A 19,954-nucleotide genomic window follows, 5' to 3' on the forward strand; every position below is an offset into this window, starting at 1 on the left:
AGTATTGAAAGGTGCCCTTGGTCCTATAATATTGTATATTAATTAAGGTGTATGAAATATCATAAGGGATGGAATGAGAATCAAAAAGAACTATAAAGTTGCAGGCACCAAAATACGTCCTTATCCAAGGAGATCTTTATTGGAAAAACAAAGATGGCATATTATATTTTTGCCTAGATGTTGATCAAGCATTTGTAATCCTAAATGAGATGCATGAAGGGGTCAGTGGAGGACATTTTTCTGTCGAGACAACAACGCACAAGATTTTATGAGAAGGATATTACTGGCCACATCTTTTCAAGGATTGTTGTGCTTATATTATAAAGTGTGAAGCATGCCAGAACTTTTCAAGAAAACTGAAATACAATGGAGCTGAACCTTGCAAGCGGAAGGACCATTCTAGATGTGGAGAATTGACTTTACAGGTGAGATTAGTAATATGTTGTGTTACACCAATGCGGGGGTGCGGCGGTGCGGGGGGAATGTCGGGACGAGTTTCGGGTGCAAGAAAAAAGGGGCCTCAATTTGGGGACGGTGGGTGGACTCAAAATACTAATTATGAAATGATACTTCAATATATTATATAACATACGAGATATAATTGAATAGAGAAAATTGAAATGCGATTCACAAACCATAAGTTCAAACTTGAAATTTGAAACTTCATAACCATTACCAATGACCATTTAACAAATTAACTTAGTTCAAGATAAGAGATTCAAAATTCATTATTCAAATATGAATATCATATTTCACAAAGATGCTCAAGCCTCATTATGGCAATGAGTCGAGTAGCATGAAACAATGAAATGAAATAATGTATCATAGCTATATCAAAGTGAGTACAATCAACAAAATGACAAAATCTCAATAATGAGAATGGAATCATCCCAATTGACCTCTAATCATCCCCTATACCGAAATCCTAATCATCCCAAGGGTTATCTTGCTTAACAAAACAAATTAAAAAAGAAATGCAAAAAGTATTTTTTTAATAACTTTTTGGGCCATTCAGCCAGCTACACCCCGAGAGCACCCTGCGCGCACCCCCGCACCCACGACGCACCCGAGTCTTGCATCCCACCCGAGTGCTCGACTAGTGCGGCCGAGGTGCAGCGGCGCTTTTCCGGCCAGCGAGGGTACTCGAGCGCATGATGCACCCGCACCAAGTGTGTACACACACCGCGTGCTTCGAGTTTTTGACTCGGGTGCACGCACTCGGGTTACACTGGTAATAAATCAAGCAGTGGGCATAGTTGGATCCTAATTGCCACAAATTATTTCACTAAATGGGTAGAAGCTATACCAACTAGACACTCCGCTAGCATGGTTGTTACAGATTTTCAGATGAACAATATAATGACCAGATTTGTAGTTCCTCGAAAGATTATTGTTGATAATGGTATATGCTTTAGATCAAAGGAGTTTTCAAAATTTTGCAGTAAATATGGTATATCTGTATCCTACTCTTCTCCTTATCATCCTCAAGGGAATGGCCAAGTTGAATCTAGTAATAAGAGTATACTTAAAATCATCAAAAGGATGTTGGGTAATAACAAAAGGGCCTAGGATTCAAAGTTGCATCTTGCATTATGGTTGATAGGATTACAAGAAAAAAGGCCACTGGATTCTCACCACTTGAACTTGTATATGGAAAAGAAGCCAGGCTTCCCGAGAAAAACCTATTACTAGTTTACAAACTCGTTAAGAAAGAGAAAATAAAGGACATTGATTTTAGCAGAATTAGATGAGAACTAGAGAACAACATTAGAGCATAACGTTGAAAAACAAAAAAGGGTCAAATATCTTCATGATAAAAGATCAATAGAGACAACATTTAATGTTGGTGATTGGATGCTGAAATGGAATGTAAAGGATCAAGATAAAGGAAAACATGGCAAATTCGATGCTTTATGGCTGGGTTTTGTAATCATATCTGAGAAAGCAGGAGAGCACTCATTCTTTTTACAGGATACTAATAGGAAAATATGTGGTGGATTGATCTTTGGCCATATTCTTGCAACATTCTATCACAGCTAAAAATCAATTATTTACTTAAGACTCAACCTCATCGAATCCCTTTTGCAGACTTCCAAATCATTTGCGCAACCTGCCCAAAGTTATCCTAGATGCAAAATGTGATGTTAGTGTTACATCCCAATTTTTGGCTCAATTTTAAAATGTTCCTCTGTAGTTGTTGAGGCTTCATGCAAAGTTGAATGATTGGTTAAGTTAGTCATTCGTTATGGTTTCATGTAAAAATTAAGTGTCGGTTATTCATTATGATTTCACGCAAAAATGAAATATTGGTCAATCATTGTGACGATATATGAATTGGAAACAGATGGCTAATATGATCATATGCTATGATAATTTCGACTTCGTAAAATGATGAGCAATATGTTGTTACCATGATAGATGTTCACTTACAGGAATGCAATGAAGGGGGGAAGCATTGCAAGAGAAGGAATTGGGCACAAGGGCACTACCTATCAATGGGAAAATAGGTATGAGTCCTAAACCACCATGGCTAAGGGTAAATGGCTAGGCACGGAAGAGTACACTTTGGACAACCATGAGCTAACCAGACCAATATGTGTATATCATTAAAATAATAAAAGTAAAATCAATAAGCATTGATTAAACTAAGAACAATTGTAATCACTATCATAAAATATAGAGAGTAAAATTATTATTTTCCACCTTAAGTCAATGATTTGATTATTATTTTCATCCTTATGTCAACATCTTATAAAGTTAGGCAGGAGCCTACACCACAATGGTAACTTGTAAGCCTCTTACGTGAGAGGTTGTGTGTTCAAGTCTATTCGAGCTTAACATTTAATAATAATTAACTCCAACGAATAATAATGATTAATCTAGGCTTCGGCCCATTACCAAACAAAATAAAATGAAAAACATCTTATAAAGTTATTGTTATTATTTAATTTCCAACCTTGGCAATGGTTTTATTATTACAACATGAGCGGCCATATTTCTATATTCTTTCATCAGGCCTTATAATGTTCGGCGCCATTTTAATTAATATTACCACATACTTGGGTCGATGGCCTTTTGTTTTGTAACTCCTTGTCACTTTCATATTTCTTGCTCTTAACTGAGCATGCAGCCAAGAAGGCAAAGATTTATGGTGTGATAGCCCATTTTGAAACAACATTCTTGTCACCTGCGATCTGAAATACTTTCATTCCATTCTTGCTTCACATTCTTTCTCTATGAGTTCCACACAACTCTTCAGCAAACGTATACCATCCGCTATCTCCACTTTACATTAGATAGTGCTTCCACCTTATACAGCAATGGCTTTTGTTCATATTTATTATTTCAATGTCGAGCTTCCTGCACTAGGCAGCATTAATTGTTTGCTACTATTTGCATTTCACATAACAATCAGTGAATGTGATCACCAGCATTGCTCAAGAACCATCTGAGCATTCAAGAGGCAACCTACAATCGGGTCATGAAAATACCTCTGTTGAACATTATGTTTTTACTTTGATATAATGAGGCTATTGTTGAAGCTTGGATTGGATAGTAATTTTAATGCTATTAGAGCTCGATCAAGATATGATATAATGTCTCTTTTCTTCATGTAAAATATAGTGAGATCAAATCTAGATCGAGCAGGACTTTGGCATTTTTTCATATAAGTGATTTCCTTTCAAAATCGCAGATAACCGAAGTGCAAACTTGTACAAAGATATCTGAAATATATTCTCTAAGATAAGAGAGCGCACCATTATGAACCAAGAATTATTTATCTTTATAATGCCATGGCCCAAGTTGGGCGGATGCACTGGCTGTAATTATAAATGCTTATACATCCACCTAGTGATTCATCAAGGAAGACCAGCATGGTCAAGATGAAGGGTGAGAAATGGCAATCATTGAACTATGGTTATTTCCTACATGATAAAGAAAAGAACAATCAGTAACATAGCAAGTAATAAAAGATGTTTTAAAATCCAAGTCAAGTCATGGTAGTCCATTGTATAAGTCTTGTTGTCTAATCGAGCGGTGGGTTTATACTCTAACACTAGGATGCTCACTGACTAGACAATGGTGTCCTAGGCCTAATTTTGGATAGGAAGGGCCTTTCTCAGTAGAGATTGTGTGGGGCTACTTAAGGGTCTTGATTGGGAGGTTAAGCCCCTGACGATGCTTCTTCTCTCCATCAGATGCCAAGGCTTACACAAGACAAAGATATGATCTGCATTTATAAATTTCAAATTGAAGATATGATAGATGGTTAAAATTGTTTAATTGGTTATTTCTTTTCAATTATTTTGTTATAGTCATTAGTTCTCTTCCATTTGAATATATAAGTAGTTATAATATTGTCTTCATTTGAAAAGTAACGTATCTTTATTAGCAGAAAAAGATCTGTCTTTCCATTTAGTAGCGGTTAGTTATGAAGGCAGCTACATAAATTGCATTTTTAATTAAATTCTCTTTCAATTGTTGTTTAAGGAAATTCAGTTAATCTAGTATAGTCGTTGATCTCTTTCACATGAAAATGTAAAATAGCTGTCATAGCTGCCTTCTCATGCTCATGAATAGTTAAAGTAATTGTGCTCAATGACATGATAGTCGTTATATAAGGCTGGGAAAAATGGTTGTTACAGTTGGGATGGGCCCATTTGCAAATGATTTTGGATGTAGTCCTTACTATTGAAATATAATTTGAGTTCATCATACGTGGAAAATTACTATCTGGCAGTATCTTTGACAACATTCAACACTTCAAACAAACTTTTACATTTGTATACCCTAGCTCAATTGGGAATTGGATGTTGGTTTTCCTCTTTTCCACACAGTGCTTATTCATTTCACTTGTCTCCACACTTCAATCAAGATAAACTTATCTTCAACATACTTTGACAACTTGTAAAGAAAGCCATCATAACCTACTACCCTAAGGTAGGTGAATTGGGGAAACTAAATGAAGTAATTGCATTGCCATAAACCTCTACTAGCTCAATAACTTTTGGAGATAGCCTTTACCTTAAATATCATTGCAACTCTCTTGCTAGTTGCATAGTGAACGCATTATTCTCTCTTCCAGAATTGGCATATCTCCTTTGTAATTGGAGCTCCAAATTATTTGAATGTCTTTGTCAAACTCCTCCACACGTCGGAAGCCCAAGCGAATACCTCAAGTAAGCTAGGGAACATATCACCCGTACGATGACATATAGAAAGATTTATGGAAAGTAAAATGAGAATGCCTTTGTCAAACTCCTCCACATGGCGGAAGCCCAGCCCAATACCTCAAGCAAGCTAGGGCATATATCAAGTAAGATGACATATAGAAAGATTTATGGAAAGTAAAATGAGAAACCATCTCATGCAACTGGTTGCTAATTGAACCAGCCCAACCCAAATATTGAATTCTTGCTCATATGACTTGCACAAAGAATATTATCCATTCGTCCAAATTGCACACATTGACATCTGCATGAAGTCTATGCAACAATACAATAATATGTGTTGTTTCTCCTTTCAAGTGAGACTGTTAAACTGTTTTGGGAAGTTGTGAGTGTCCTTTTCTTGGCACAACGAACCATTTTTTAGCTATAATGCCCCTATAATATCATTTCTTCATACTGAATTCAAATTGCGATAGACTAGGGCCCTAATGTGAATAAACCTCCTGATCTAGTAAGCTAAAAAAAGGCATGGATTATGGCTCAATCTAGGATTAACAAAAACTCTATCATCATCTGTCTTAATTTGCCTAGTATTTGGGTCATATCTATTTATGCATTCCATAATCAGCTATACAAATCAATATACCATGTGTCTCCCACCTCTAGGAGAGCACTCTCCAAACAATTCAAATGCTCATAGCCTAAATATTTGAGCTTTATCTTAGGCTATTCCTTGTTTTGCTATACCTCAAATAAAAAAATTATTTCCTTTCAACAAATCTTTATACAAACAACCACAACTCCTTCAACGACAATCTTTCAAAAATTAATGGCAGTTACTTCTCTACACAGTTATAATGATGGTTGCTAATTTAAATAATTCCTACAATTGTTTAGTTTAGGGCTTCGCTTCAATCTTCAGCTCAATCTTCTCAGGTTATCCTTTTGTTGTTTAAGCAAATACGGGAATAAATAGCCCAATAATGCTTGCACTCAATTTTCATGTGCTTCGACTCTCTATCATTAATGCACAGTACTTTTATGTCATCATCAACTTGCTTTTGGTGAGTTTGAATTCTCTTGTCAACATCTGACTTAAGTTCCAAAACCATATCATATTTGTGTGTTTGTGTTGGTCTCTACAAGTGGTGCCTCCTTTACTCCTCCAAACTTCACCTTTTTTATTAGTTCTTTATTGGGAGGTTGAACTCCAATAGGGTTTTGAATACCCTTTCGTGGCTTGAATAAGTTATCCATACTCTTTATATGGTACATCTATGGTAGTAAATACTTTAAGAAAAAGAATTACAAAATTTTACTCGAGTCGGGACAACGATGTTGGACTCTGATACTACTTTGCAAACAAACACATATGACACAAACACAATTTATATGGTTTAGGTATCGAGTTTAGGGCTTGGATTCCAAAGCAAACTAATTTAAAGTTTTAGCTCATACAAAGACTTCAACTTAAAGATTTAGCTCATATGAAAACAAAGTTTAGAAAGGGATGTCAGAATTTGACAAGACTTTTGGACCAAAGGTCTAACACCAACAAATTTTAAAATGAATTAAACAAAGCAAGATTGCAGGATTCGAAAGTGGTATCTGGATTGATGCATGGGAATCCAAAAAGGTTTCCTAACTTGACTTAAACTGGATAACTATAATGACTTTTAAAGTTTTAAGTGTTCTGAAAATTGAAGACAACATTGCCCTAGCCAACTATAGGGCACCCAAAACATTGATGGAGAAGCAATTTCTTAGATTTTCAATGAGATGGAAATTCTCCCACAACAAGAGACAACTTTGGAGTACTTTCTAGAATTTTCAAATGGGATAGAAATTCTACTACAACCAGAGGTAAAGAAACTGTCAACCCCTTTTTTTAAACCGAATAAATTGAATTTTTCATTGTCATCTGGAAATTAGTTGAGACAATTTTATTTCATAAAATTGATGAGTAAAAGTTGAATAATAAATAAAATGAACAAAAGATATAAATATTGTTATATTTATGTGTACAGCTGATGAGCCGGCAGATCAACAGTTATAGAAGTTTAAAATTTTCAATCGAAATAGCTAACAAACCCAGACCACTATATGACAGATTTTAATAACATTGAATGAAATGGAATCTGCATGTTTTGGAACAGATGTTGGGCAATTGTAATAAGAGGAAAGGAAAAACGGAGACGATACACACTGGAGAAGGGAACTGGAGTACAGAGGAAATTTGGTGGAATTGGAGGGGCGCCAATCCAACCAGCCTACATTCCTGGTTCGTCATTGCTTTTATGTTTTAATATTTTAAATAGGCTTGCTTCTGTTCAGTAGATTTTGCCATCTCTACTTGTCTGAAATAGTTGAGAAACGTAGCCTTGTAAGATTTTTATTTAAAAGCTGTTTGGAATTCTTTTGGCTAGCGATCTATCCTTCACTGTTGATTTTTTTTCGCCTTCTTACACCTTGTATATTGCAACTTAGACTTTTGGAGCTTCAGCTAACATCCATCTGTGTAATGAATAAAATTCTTCTAGCCTCATGCATTTCCAAATCCATTCATGTTTTCCTTTCATTAAGCCTGTCAAATGCTGTTAGGGCTGACTGGAAACAGTGGGTCTTTGGATGTATGCAATCAGGTAGAGGGCAGCGCTGGGCTGAGCATAGACCACCTATTCAGTAGAGGAGTGCCCATACAATCTGAAGACCTGAATTATGGAAGTACTCTTCATATATGAAGAGTCTGCTCCATCAAAGCCACATAATGCATTGTTTGATGATTATCAACATCATTGTGAATGGTGAAACAAGGATGCCTTGTTATACAGTGATGATCATGTAGTGAATGGGTATACCATGTGAGAGACTTCCTTAACTGGAAAAACTATATACAATTATTGTGCAAATGTTGTGGACTAGTTGATCATAAAAACACCAACTGCTCAAAACAAAACCTCCCTTTTTATTTCATCTTCCTTCTACTTTATACAACTTTTGGAGGTGATCCATATCCACTGAATTCAAACTGACAAAAAAGTGTTTTTTTGGCTATTCAAATTCAAATTGAATTAACCTTGTGGGCAGCTTGTCAGGGGTGGCACATTTATTACTAGATGAAATGTATTATTAGCTGTGAACATGAAGTGTTGTCTCTTTTAACTCTCATTGCCTAGAGTCGTCCACACTTGCTAGGCTGCCTCGATTTATTCCTTCGCTCAGTATGTCGTAAGCTCCCCTGCATTCCACACCTATGAAATTTTGGGCCATTTCGACTATGGGGTTGAATGCCGATTCATTTCATCTCAGTTGATACTATTTTTATTTGTGTAAATTCCTTCTTTCAGGTGCCTTAATGAAAACTTGGTCTTCACCAAATTGCTGCTGGGCATCCGGCTGCAAACAGCCAGGCTTGATCAATCTCTAGTTAAATTTTGTTGTCTTCAAATTCATGCTTTGCCCTCTGTTTGATAACCTTACATATCAGTAGCACAGGACAGATCTGCCAATTTGGTATCGTTGCAGTATGTTGAGTCATGTTCGTTGTTTTATTTTGTTCTCCCCCTGGTGTGCTACACGACTTCTTTTTTCTTTATTTTTCCTTACCTTTTCTTTTTCTGCTTTAACTGTATAGGGGATCTCTTTAATCGCTGTAGGTGGCAAAGTTAATGTTGAACAGATTTAGCAACCTGAATTGAACAAATTTAGGAATGGATTGAAAATTACACAAGGAGAGCTTGTTGGAAATAGTTACTTGCTCTGTTTCCTAATGGATTGACCCCTCACCAATAATCATGACTTCTTTTGTGTTTAATCTGCCTGAGATATGCAACTAAGCTAGAACTTTATTGTTCATTTTCTTCACCGACTCTTAGATTGTAAATTCTGGAAAAAGTGTTTCTTTCAGTATATGACTGTAATCTTGCCCGACATTTATTAACTGGTTAAATATAGGCAACATTGTTATTCTTCATGGGTTTGGGATATGTGGTAAAGGTCATCTTAGCCTATATTAATCTGGGGTTAGTTGCATAGGTCTTCCAATAAATTTTGATTTTGAATCACTCCATAATTCTATATTGCAAGATAATTCTCCCTTGAGTCTCATGTCAACAATTCGGCTGCCTTTTCTATATAATACTTGTTTGCAAATGGCCATTATCATTTTGATAAGCTTTTATATTCCTTTTAATTGTATTCTATGCTTGCTTGATGTAACTATTCTTGGTGTTTGGAAGTATTTAGACTAAACTCATTAGTTAATTTTTATCTGTCTTGATGTATGCAATAATGCTATTTGTGTTTCTCTGTACATAATAAATGAATGCATTATGAAGAAAATATTCTATATCTTATATTCCCTTATAGTTATTTAGAGAATTTTTGTATTTATGATGCTATGTGAAAAAAATTTAAGAATTTATATTCCGAAAATTAAATGCTTGGTTGTCTATTCTTGGGCTACTTTCTGACTGTTCTAAATGTGTTGGAACTTGAAAACTTGAGATGTTTTATATTCCTTTGTTGTATAATCATGTTTGAACACTATGGTCTTCTTGATGGCTTTTGAAGAGTGTGTGTATAAAGGGGGGAGAAAGAAACCTGCACAATTTCATTACTCTTAGTTTTGCTTGTTTAAGCTCCCTTGTTGTTGGGTTGGATATCTATCATGTTAGGAAAGATTCCAGGAAAGCTGAACAACTTCATGGTGGGGTGGAAAAACACTCCTACCATTTTCTCGCCCTTTTATTTTTCTCGAGCAGGTTCAAAAGCTCTTGTTGTAAAAGTCGTAATGTTCAAAACGTCTTTGGCATTCTTGTAACTGTTTGATGGTCTCTTTGGTTTATAATGGTTGATAAATCTTGATAAACTGTCATTTATAAATTAAGAACTTGTCATTTTAACTTTTTCCTTATCTTTCTTTCACATTTAATGAAAATTATAATTGTTGAATGGTCAATATTCAAAATGACCTTGCCTCTTGTAGACTTTTCTGCATTTTATGGATATTGCTGACGTAGAACTTGTTTTGTAGGTGCAGTCGTTATAGAAACTAAAATGCAAAATTGATCAAATTGCTCCCATTCACCTCAAATTGTCAATTGCAGACCCACCTGCAAGAGTTAATGCTTTATTTTTAAGTGAGAACTTTTATTCTGAAGTTAAAATTCAGACATTGTAGTCCGGGTCTTCTCTTGGTTCTCTGAGGTGTAAAAGTTTTTATGGTTTTATCTGTAAACATGTTCCTTCTGGTTTGGATGAGAGCCCCTAAATATCCCTAACTAACTGATCTTAAAAAACAGTGAATAATCGAAAAACACAAGAAAGATTAGTTTGTTTTTCTAAATTGCAAAATTAATTATATGTTGCTTTAACGAAAGAAAAATATAAGATAATCACTTCGTTTTTCTAAATTGCAAAATAGATATCTCTTGCTTTAGAAGAAAAACAGAAAATGTCATCAATCGTGGTTCCCCACTAAAAAATAGTACCTTGTTCCATGCCCAACAAAATATAGCACCACTTGCAGAAGTGGAGGTTTTCTGTATTTGCGATGCTGCAACAAAATGCCGCCCAACTGCAGCTAATCCATGCCGAGATGAAGCACAAGATCTAAGATGAACGCGCTCTGCACCTGTTGCTAAGTCCCAACCAGTGATTCCAGCATCTACGGGGGAGGCAACAACCACTACTTCTCCTGGGGACGCCAGTTTATCCCATCCACACACGGCCAAAGGCCGTCACAGCTTCAAAACTTTATCAGACTCTTATCCACAACCTCCCACTTGTCTTTGAAATCGATCAGAAAGTAATAGATCAAAATTACCCTGCAAACGTAAAAATACATCCAGTTATGTCTATTATTACATAAATCTTTGACAAGTGGTCTGAAATACAGCAGCTCCAGCAGGCTTTCGATCAACTGCAGCAGAAATAATCACTCACATATCCACCTGAGCTTAAATGAAAACCCTAAGATTTCTTCATGTACAGTTATGATTTTCTCTCGTTTCCCCGTTAAAATTACGTCATTCATGGCTTTACTTGTAAATCAATTAAAGAGATTGTACACGCATCATCTAGTTTTTGCCTTGCCAGCAGCTGGTCGCAAGTTTAAAACCGAGAATATGAAAATTCCAGTGTATTTTATCCTCGTTTATGGACTGTAGAAATCTGGAAACTTTAAAACACCTCCTCTTCAAATGTACAATAAGGAGCTTATGAAGAGAATACCTTTGAAGACACGTAGAGATTGAAAATGATGTCCAGAGGGAATGGAAACCGTTATATAGTTAGGTGGCTGACGGACGAAGTTTCAACGTGTCCGCTCACCTCAAACTAATACTGCGCTGCGCAGCTCTCCGCTTGACGTCTTTGCCAATTTTAACGATCTAGTGTTGTTCATATTTTGGTACTCCTAGATTTCTTGCTGAAGGATATCGTCGGGTTTAGGGTAGGGGTTTTCCGATATAAAAATTTGGAATCAACGCAATGGAAGATTTTGGCATCATAGGTGTCTCTTTTTGTCTTTTTAGATTGTCCAATGAAATCAATTTATTTTTTTCAAAACAATGATCTAATATGATGTTTTTTCTTTTTCAAAACAATGATCTAATATGATGTATCTATATTGTTGTTCTAATTTCTCATTTTATAAATTTGATTTCATTATTTTTTACATAGAATTGTACAATGAAAAGTCAGTGTTTTGGAATTTTCTAAAACTTTTCATTTGACAATTTTTTCTTTGTTTACTTTATGGAAGTAGTGAATAAGAATGAAGACTTAAAGCTGGTGCTTCGAAAAGACATATTTCTACCATTTTGTAGTTGTCAGTTGTCTACTTTATGTTGTATGGACAAGTGCATTTACTAAGAGTAGTCTTAGTGAAAAATAGGTTGAAAGTACTAATTGAAAAGCATCTAATTCATGCCCCTTCGAAATGTGTGACAGGTTTGCCCTTAAATTCTATGAATTTATCATATCACATTTTGTGGTGGTTGTCAAAGCTTGAAAAATCTGGGATGTGAAACTTGAGTGGTGAGCATTGATTTTTTTTTTGAGATAGTAGGTTACAGTTTGTCCAAATTTATATCCATTTAATGGTTGTGTCAGACAAAGATATTTTAATATCAACTTTCGACAGATTGTTACTGTTTGAACATGCATAAGCATATGACTGGGTAAACAATGGAGCGATTAAACTATTAAATCTTTAGTACACTGCAGGATCGCTAAAAGAATGGTGTGGTCATTGTCAATGTCGACTTTCACAAGTTACAAATAGAGATTTGATTGTTGTTGTATGGTTATTGGAATCAAAAAGAGGAATTCCCAAAGTGCTCTTCCTTCCTTTGAGGTAAGCAATTTTTTGTTTTCGCATCATGTTTCTCAATCTACTTCAAATTTCCTATGTGTGTGAAGGGATATGTTTTGTTTGTTTGCTTTGTAACAATCTGAAAAAACATTACTTTTATGGAACACTTTACAAATGGTCTCCAGATGAATGCAGCTTGCTATTTGTAGTTTTCTTTAAAAGTAATGTTTGTCATTCATTTCAGTTGGCCATGATTTAGAAACAGATTCAATCACAGCTGAATTCTTACCACTCATGCTAGTCCACTATGCATAGCTGGCAGAGTATCCTTCCCCAGCCAAGCGTATGGCTTAGTTGTGGTTGGAGTTTCCTTCTAGAGATTGATCCCGAGTGCCATAGTTGTTTTTTCTTTAATCTTTGTTCAACATAGTATGTACTCTAAGTATATAGTCTATGACCCCCAAATCAAAGAAATTGTTGTTGGATATATTCTTTTGTTTAATCAAAAACACCAATCTTTTGTGCTTGATTTAGTAGCCTTAGTAATAGTTGCACAAGCATTTCAAGCAGCTTAACATGGGAATTTGTTCTCACACAATTAAAATAAACATTTTAAATAGTGTTTCCTGAAAATTACTTCTCTAGTTAAATGATTTTAGAGATTTGGATTTCTCTTGTGAATGAAGTTTGAAATTGGTCAAGGTTTGTGACCAATAAATTTTGACAGAATTGATTTGGTGCTTCGACGAAAGGTTTTACATTCTCATCATTTCACCCCAACCATTTGACTGCATATCAAACCCTAGCTTAGAAAATTCAGTATGTATGGTATTAGACGAATGATTTGTATGATATGATCAAATTCAAGGGTAACATGCAATCGATTATGAACAGTTGATGTCATGATTCTTTCTAGGTTTCATAATGTACGCTAAAATTTAGCTTAAAAGTATTTGGGCACTCTAGTCCTCGTGTTTCTGCCTGTTCAAACTCTAGAATAACTGCCACAATCTACTTTGTATTCTTGTAATATTATCTGCTTTCATACAAACTATATATAGGGAAGAATGGTTGTGTTGAGTAAGTGTTTGTTTCATCATGGTGTTCCTACTTCCACAGTAGCTATGATTGATTTGGGAATGGAATGAGATTATACATTTTCAAATGACGGTTAGTTTGAATATAAACTAGGGTTAATGGCTTCCCTCACAAGTGGAGTAAAAACAACAACATCATTTTATTGTCTGGGTAATTTATCTGCTAGATCCTGATGTCATTGGTTGAGGGTTATTCATTCTTTGAAATTTACCTGGGCTTTAAATATGTTGGAACGTATCTACACATATTTTCGTTTACCAATGGTTTGGCCACTTAGTTTGAATGAAAATTAGGTTCAATCATTTTTTCCCCTGATTGGAGGGAAATTAGCATCTTATATTGGGTATATTAGATAGTTTGTTTCTTGGCTATTGGTGCCAAAATAGAGAAATATTTACTCTTTAAAATTAGTCCAAGATTGGTTAATGGAATTTAGTCGTCCTTAAGCTTGAAGAAGATATGTTTCTTTGAATTTTTTTTCAATTAGAGGGACCGAACTTTTATATCTTAACTATTAGGCCATTCACTATGAAAATCCCTAGCTCTCTCATTTGTATAGAAGTTGTGTTTTTGTAGTGCATTAAATTATATGGCATATATGCTATGTTCTAGATTGAATCATATTGCAGAAGTAGTTCACATTGCATCAAAATGATAGGGAACCTCCTAGGATTGCAACTTGGGGAGATTACAATGTTTTACTGATGACTTTTGGAAAAAGTTGTCATTTTTTTGTTTCATTCTTTTTTTTTATAAAAATTAAAAATCAGTCAATCTGAAGGTAATTTAGGTGATTGGAGAATTTGGACAGCAATGACGAACCCTACAAAATAGATCTATCATATCTTTTCTAATACCATACTCCTCTATCTACTTCTTTCATCAAATTTAAGTCATTTAAATTTTAAAATTAGTATCCAAGATCAATCCCCCAAAACAAATTGAATAACTACAAGACAAAATAGATAATAATATGTACTGAAATGTTGGTTGAACACGGTAAAGATAGATACTAGATGGATAAAACTAAAGACATATTAATGTAAGAAATTATAATAGTTTGTAAAATTAAGGCATACATCTCTAAAAAAATCTTTATGTTTATCATAGAAATTGCCTAGACTTGGAAAGATAGTTACAAACCAACAAAACGGTATGACTTGGAAAGATAGTTAGAAACCAAGCACTTCAATCATGACATTATTTTGCAAATTAGGAATGTTACCGATGCAATATTACTATTAATAATAAATTGAAATATCTTATGTGTTAAAATAAACCCCATGATGGACAAATATGTGTATTTTTTTATAAACATTGGTTTTATGGCCTTCTTGGTGGTGTTCTTACAGGCCAAATCAATGAGTTTGGGTAGTACACTAGCCATGTTAGGCTGCATATCGGGGGATAAGAAATATGAAACAATATAATGTGAATATGTGCCTATCAATTATTATATTGAGAACATTTTATTGTATTCTCTTGTACATCTATATAGAAAAGAGAAACTGAACAAAGTCTTTACAATGGAAACATCTGGGGATTGTGTGTGTGTGTGTGTGTGTGTGTGTGTGTGTGTGTGTGTGTGTGTGTGTGTGTGTGTAATTTAATTAGTAAATAAATAAATAAAAACTAAAATTATTTATATGGTAGGAGATGATTGAGTAAGAAAAGCAAGAATGTTTTGAACACTTTCTTTTATATCTTTTGTATATGCAACCCTTTGTTTATTATAATTTTCCCTATTAAATATATTATTTGTTGAGTTAAAATCATGGAAAATTTACTTCTCTTCTCAATACATTATATAAGAGTATTGTTAAGGTGACATGATTTTTCTTACTTTAAAATAAATTGTATCAAAAATGAAGAAATTTTTACCCAAAATTAATATTATTGTGAAATCTATAGTTTTTAATTTTATCTTAAGACTTTGAGTCAACTTAATTTATAGTTATAATAATGAGAAAATAATAGTAAAACTATAAAATTAAATCTAAATATCAATTCTTCAATTTATGAAACTAACTCACATAACATAAGAGGTACAATGTGGGTCTATTGTGTTGTTAAGAAAAAGGTTTATATTGAATGTAAAAAACTCTTAACAATACATAGAAATTTAAAATTACACTTATATTAGATGGCAAGGGTGGCTGACATTCATATATAGTTATTAACATTGGATGAATGGTAGATATAAATCATTTCTTTCATTAAATAACAATTTCCAGTTGAAATAGTAAAATTTAGTTTTAACTAAATGTGTACCCATCTATTTCTACATTCCTTTGTCTTTCATTAGTAGATTTCATGAATAACATTGCTCTTATCTAATTTTTTTACAAATTGTGGCAGATTTGACCTTGGTAGAATGTGTGACTAAATTTTTATTCCAAGCCCAAGTCCCCCATGAGATTTTTCAATTATCGTTGCAATTGAAACTACACATTTGGAAAATGTGTTTGTAATTGAGTGTTCAAATGTTGAGAAATCTTTGCATAATGTTCTCAGTGAAGAATTCTTGCAAAATAGGTCAGGGTCAATAGATTATGCAGACATTGTTTCAAAATTCCTCACCAATTGCATGGACCTTTTGGAAGATACGAAAGTTGTGAAGCAATTGGCAAATGCACATGTCAAGCCTTACTTCAAGCTCATTGAAGACTATGATCCATACATTGAGACATATGTTATAGTGATGAGTTATGCCCTTACAGGTGGCTTGTTCTCGCTTGAATCTTTAAGTTTATATCCTATGACAACTTGTGTGTATAATTCTATAAAAATTGTGATCAAGTCTAAATCTAAAGCCATTGTAGATCATGCATTGCATGCTCACTAGAGCAAGTTCTCAGAACATGATGCTGTGAGAATATCAGATATCTGCAATGCAATTATATTCCTACAAGTGCATATGTCTCCTAGTCCAATTAGATCTTTTGCACAAAGCACTTGCTCGTTGACAATAACCAATACTACTTAGTTCCATAGAATTTAATAAATTTTGCAAACAATGGTTGCCACACATGTTATCATCATGCTTATATGTATGTATTACATAGGATATGAAATTGAATAACAATTATATCTATATACATTTGAGCATGTTCAAATAATGAATTACACCTTTCTTGTTCCAATTTCAAAATATATAGTAAATTCTTTCTGTCTAATATTTTCCACAATCATGGTAAATGGTGAATGTCCAAATAAGAAACAAAATAATTGAAATTTATTTTGTTCTTAATATAAGAAAAATTAAATTGATCGAAAATATTTTAGGAAACTACTTTTACATTTAGAACATTACAATTAGACAACTTAATTGACATGTCCATTGCGTCATAAATTTAATGTACTACACCCGTAATATAGGCATTTCTTTTACATATTGAAATTTTTATGTAGTTGAATCCAACATGATTAATTATATTTTTCTTTTACCACATGTGCTAGGCTTGTTAGAACCATTCAATATCTTCAAGTGCACATACAAATTAGATCGATCAGGTGTGTTTTCATCTAAAATGGTCACTTTTAAACTCTCATTTGTGTATTTACTTCAGTTATTAAATATTATTTATGAAAATCCCTATTTCTAAACATGTAATTTTACATCTGATATAAATGCAAAAGTCGTTGATTTTATAGCTATTACTTTTGTAAAGTAATGGATAGAATGGCATGTATAATAAATTAGTTTAACAGGATATGATTTTTTTAATAATATGTTTGAAATGGATTAATTGAAAAATAATAATATAGTGGACTGAGAATGTTGGTTATATTTTGTAAACCATAAAATTATTGTCATACTATATTAACCACAAACAACTATCCCCAACTAATTGTTTAAATCATTTTTAGGAAACTTTCAATATTTCCCTCATAGGAAACCTATTCTTATTTTTGTCCATCAAAATCTTATATGAATCCTTGTCTATAGTCACAATGGACTCTTCCATTCATTACATTGCTTATGAGCATTGAATGGAGGAGCATTTAACATGTTTCCAATCACTCAATGCCAAAAATTTGAGCTATTATTACATACCCTAGTTGGGGATAAATTGCAAGTGGAATTTGAACTAGATGCATGCACGATGCAAACCCCCTTTCATGCCGACAAAGGATTTTGTTGACTCACACCATGGTTTCCTTGTGCCTTTTTGTTAGATAGGGTTTCTGGTGTGCGATAAGAACTTCACTTTCTACTTTTTGGTTTTCCATCAAAAATTAGCAATTCTTCTACATCATATTTGGATTGTCTTTAAATCAAGAAAATTGTAGCAATTCTTCCTTTGCCCTCTTTAATGAGGACGAAACATATATCGAAGGCATAGAAAAATGCCCTCTATTTGACTCCATCTTTCTAGTCACTCTGAAACTCTAGGAATTCAAACTATCTTGTGATGCATAACACAACCTAGGGCTCCCATGGTATTATCCTCTTCAACCCCTCTCTAAATGATTGGTTCTAAATCCCCTTACCTTTATAGTGGAGAAAACATAGCATTTGCCAATACACCCCACCATCTCTTTTCCAACTATGTGCAGTGGGTGGTGGATTTGTAAAGTAATCAATATGTGTACAATGGTTATATTGTAGAAGCCTAGTGGTACTACAATAAAGAATCATTGGTTCACTGAAACTGACATAGAAATGCATATCTCTTATTGTACACTTTACTTTAGAAGAACTAGATTGCCCACCTTTGGCAAGCAAATGTAACATACACATGCTTTGTAATGATTACATCTAATTGTAAGATGAGTAATGAATATTTTTCATTGTAAATAATGTCAAATAGTTAGTACAACAGTGGTTTTACATTGGAAGTATACCAGAGGCAACTTTTAATGTCCACAAAGTTCATTCAAGCTTAATTTCTACGTACCTAACAACTGCTACTCCAATCTCAATTTGTATGCCTTTTAAACCTCTGCATACTACAATATTTCAAGATCATGGTTACTTAATTACACTGTTGTGGTCGAATATACATAAAGCGACTGAAATTCTGTAACAAATGGTTCATATATTCTTCTCGTAGGGTGGGCCTACTATAAAGACATAACCATGCTATAGAAAGGTGATGGTTGCATATACAAAGAATTCCCTCACTGAGGGTCTTTGTGGTGGTTTGTGAGAGAACCATGTCTTTACCAAAAATATTCATGCTTTTAGAAATGTCAATTCTGTTGGTGCTCTTTTTAACAGTCAAAGAAACACCTCTTTTCCTTCTATTGGCATCAAACTTAATAATATTCTATGTGTCTCTCTACATAATTGAGAAATATATGTAGACTATGCAATATCAAATAGAATAAGGTAGAAGGAGGTATAGAATTTGAGCCTCCTATTTTGTTTGAATGATATTATAAACAATGGGTGAAGTAATTTAATTTTCAAGATGAACATAATGCTAAAGTTCTTCAAATTATTGATAGTAGTCATAGAAACACTTTCTTTAGTAGTTACAATATCTTATAATTCTCGTTCCTAATATTCATTTGAAACGAACAATTTCCCAAGTGTCCTAATATCATTAGGTTGAATTGTTTGAGCTCTTCGTCCACCATGGTCGAACTATTTTATTTACTATTTTTCTAAATATTTGTGCATAATAAACCATAGTTAGCCTTAATGTTGGTAAACAAAACAGTCTTTGAATATGATTTAAAGTTAAAGTAAAGCCAAAATAACCACAAATTATAAATGTTTTTGGATTCTTCTCCATACAATTCTCATATAAAGGTTTCAATCTACTATTTTTTCCCTTTTTCATGTATTCCATTTGTGTTTTCTTTCTACATTGTTCACAGCCTCTACATAGGCAACTATAACGATGGCTAGTTTGACATGAAAAACAATTATTGATTTGGAGAATGAAGACACATCCAATTTTGATCAAATTAAATTAATCTCCACCAAATGTGGGAAATGTTCGAAACATAGGAGGTACAAAGGTTTCATAAAACGCTCGTGGGGTCGCTACGCTACAGAGATAAGGAACCCAAAAACTAAATGTCATCAATGGCTTGGAACATTTGAGACTGCAGAGGAGGTTACAAATGCATGCATACAACACAACAACACTTTCCATGAAACGCATGACAGAGTGTGTCAACTATTATGCTAAATTTTTAGTACTCAACAGTGAGGCATTAATTACAACAAGACCACTTTGTTAGACCCCCATGGCTGAAGAGAAAAATGAAAGTATTGAATATGCAACATTGGCTACAACATTGGCTAATATCTCTAATGCTTTAGTCTCAAAAATGTCATCCCTAGATAATATCCCATTTGATAATACAATTGGGAATTTCACTCTAGCCCAAGTCACTAAACCTTCTGAGT

General features: G+C 33.9%; 1 protein-coding gene across 3 annotated transcripts in view; it reads right to left on the reverse strand.

Annotated features, from left to right (window-relative positions):
• The window catches only part of LOC149568781 (protein ROOT INITIATION DEFECTIVE 3-like), a 138,567-nt gene extending 126,924 nt beyond the window's left edge, over positions 1-11,643 (reverse strand). The window contains exons 1-2 of one of the 3 annotated variants that reach the window (XM_089821674.1): positions 11,406-11,643; positions 10,664-10,999 (exon numbers count right to left, since the gene is read on the reverse strand). The gene's annotated coding sequence lies outside the window, so the exon portion shown is untranslated. Of the gene's footprint in view, positions 1-10,663; positions 11,000-11,117; positions 11,384-11,405 lie in introns of those variants that run through there. The other 2 variants (XM_089821675.1, XM_089821676.1) reach the window with 2 other exon arrangements.
• Positions 11,644-19,954: the final 8,311 nt, after the last annotated feature.

Source organism: Cupressus sempervirens, chromosome 3 (genome assembly GCF_028749045.1).
Source record: "Cupressus sempervirens isolate cs-2001-9-10 chromosome 3, ASM2874904v1, whole genome shotgun sequence".
In the NCBI taxonomy this organism is placed as follows: Eukaryota; Viridiplantae; Streptophyta; class Pinopsida; order Cupressales; family Cupressaceae; genus Cupressus; species Cupressus sempervirens.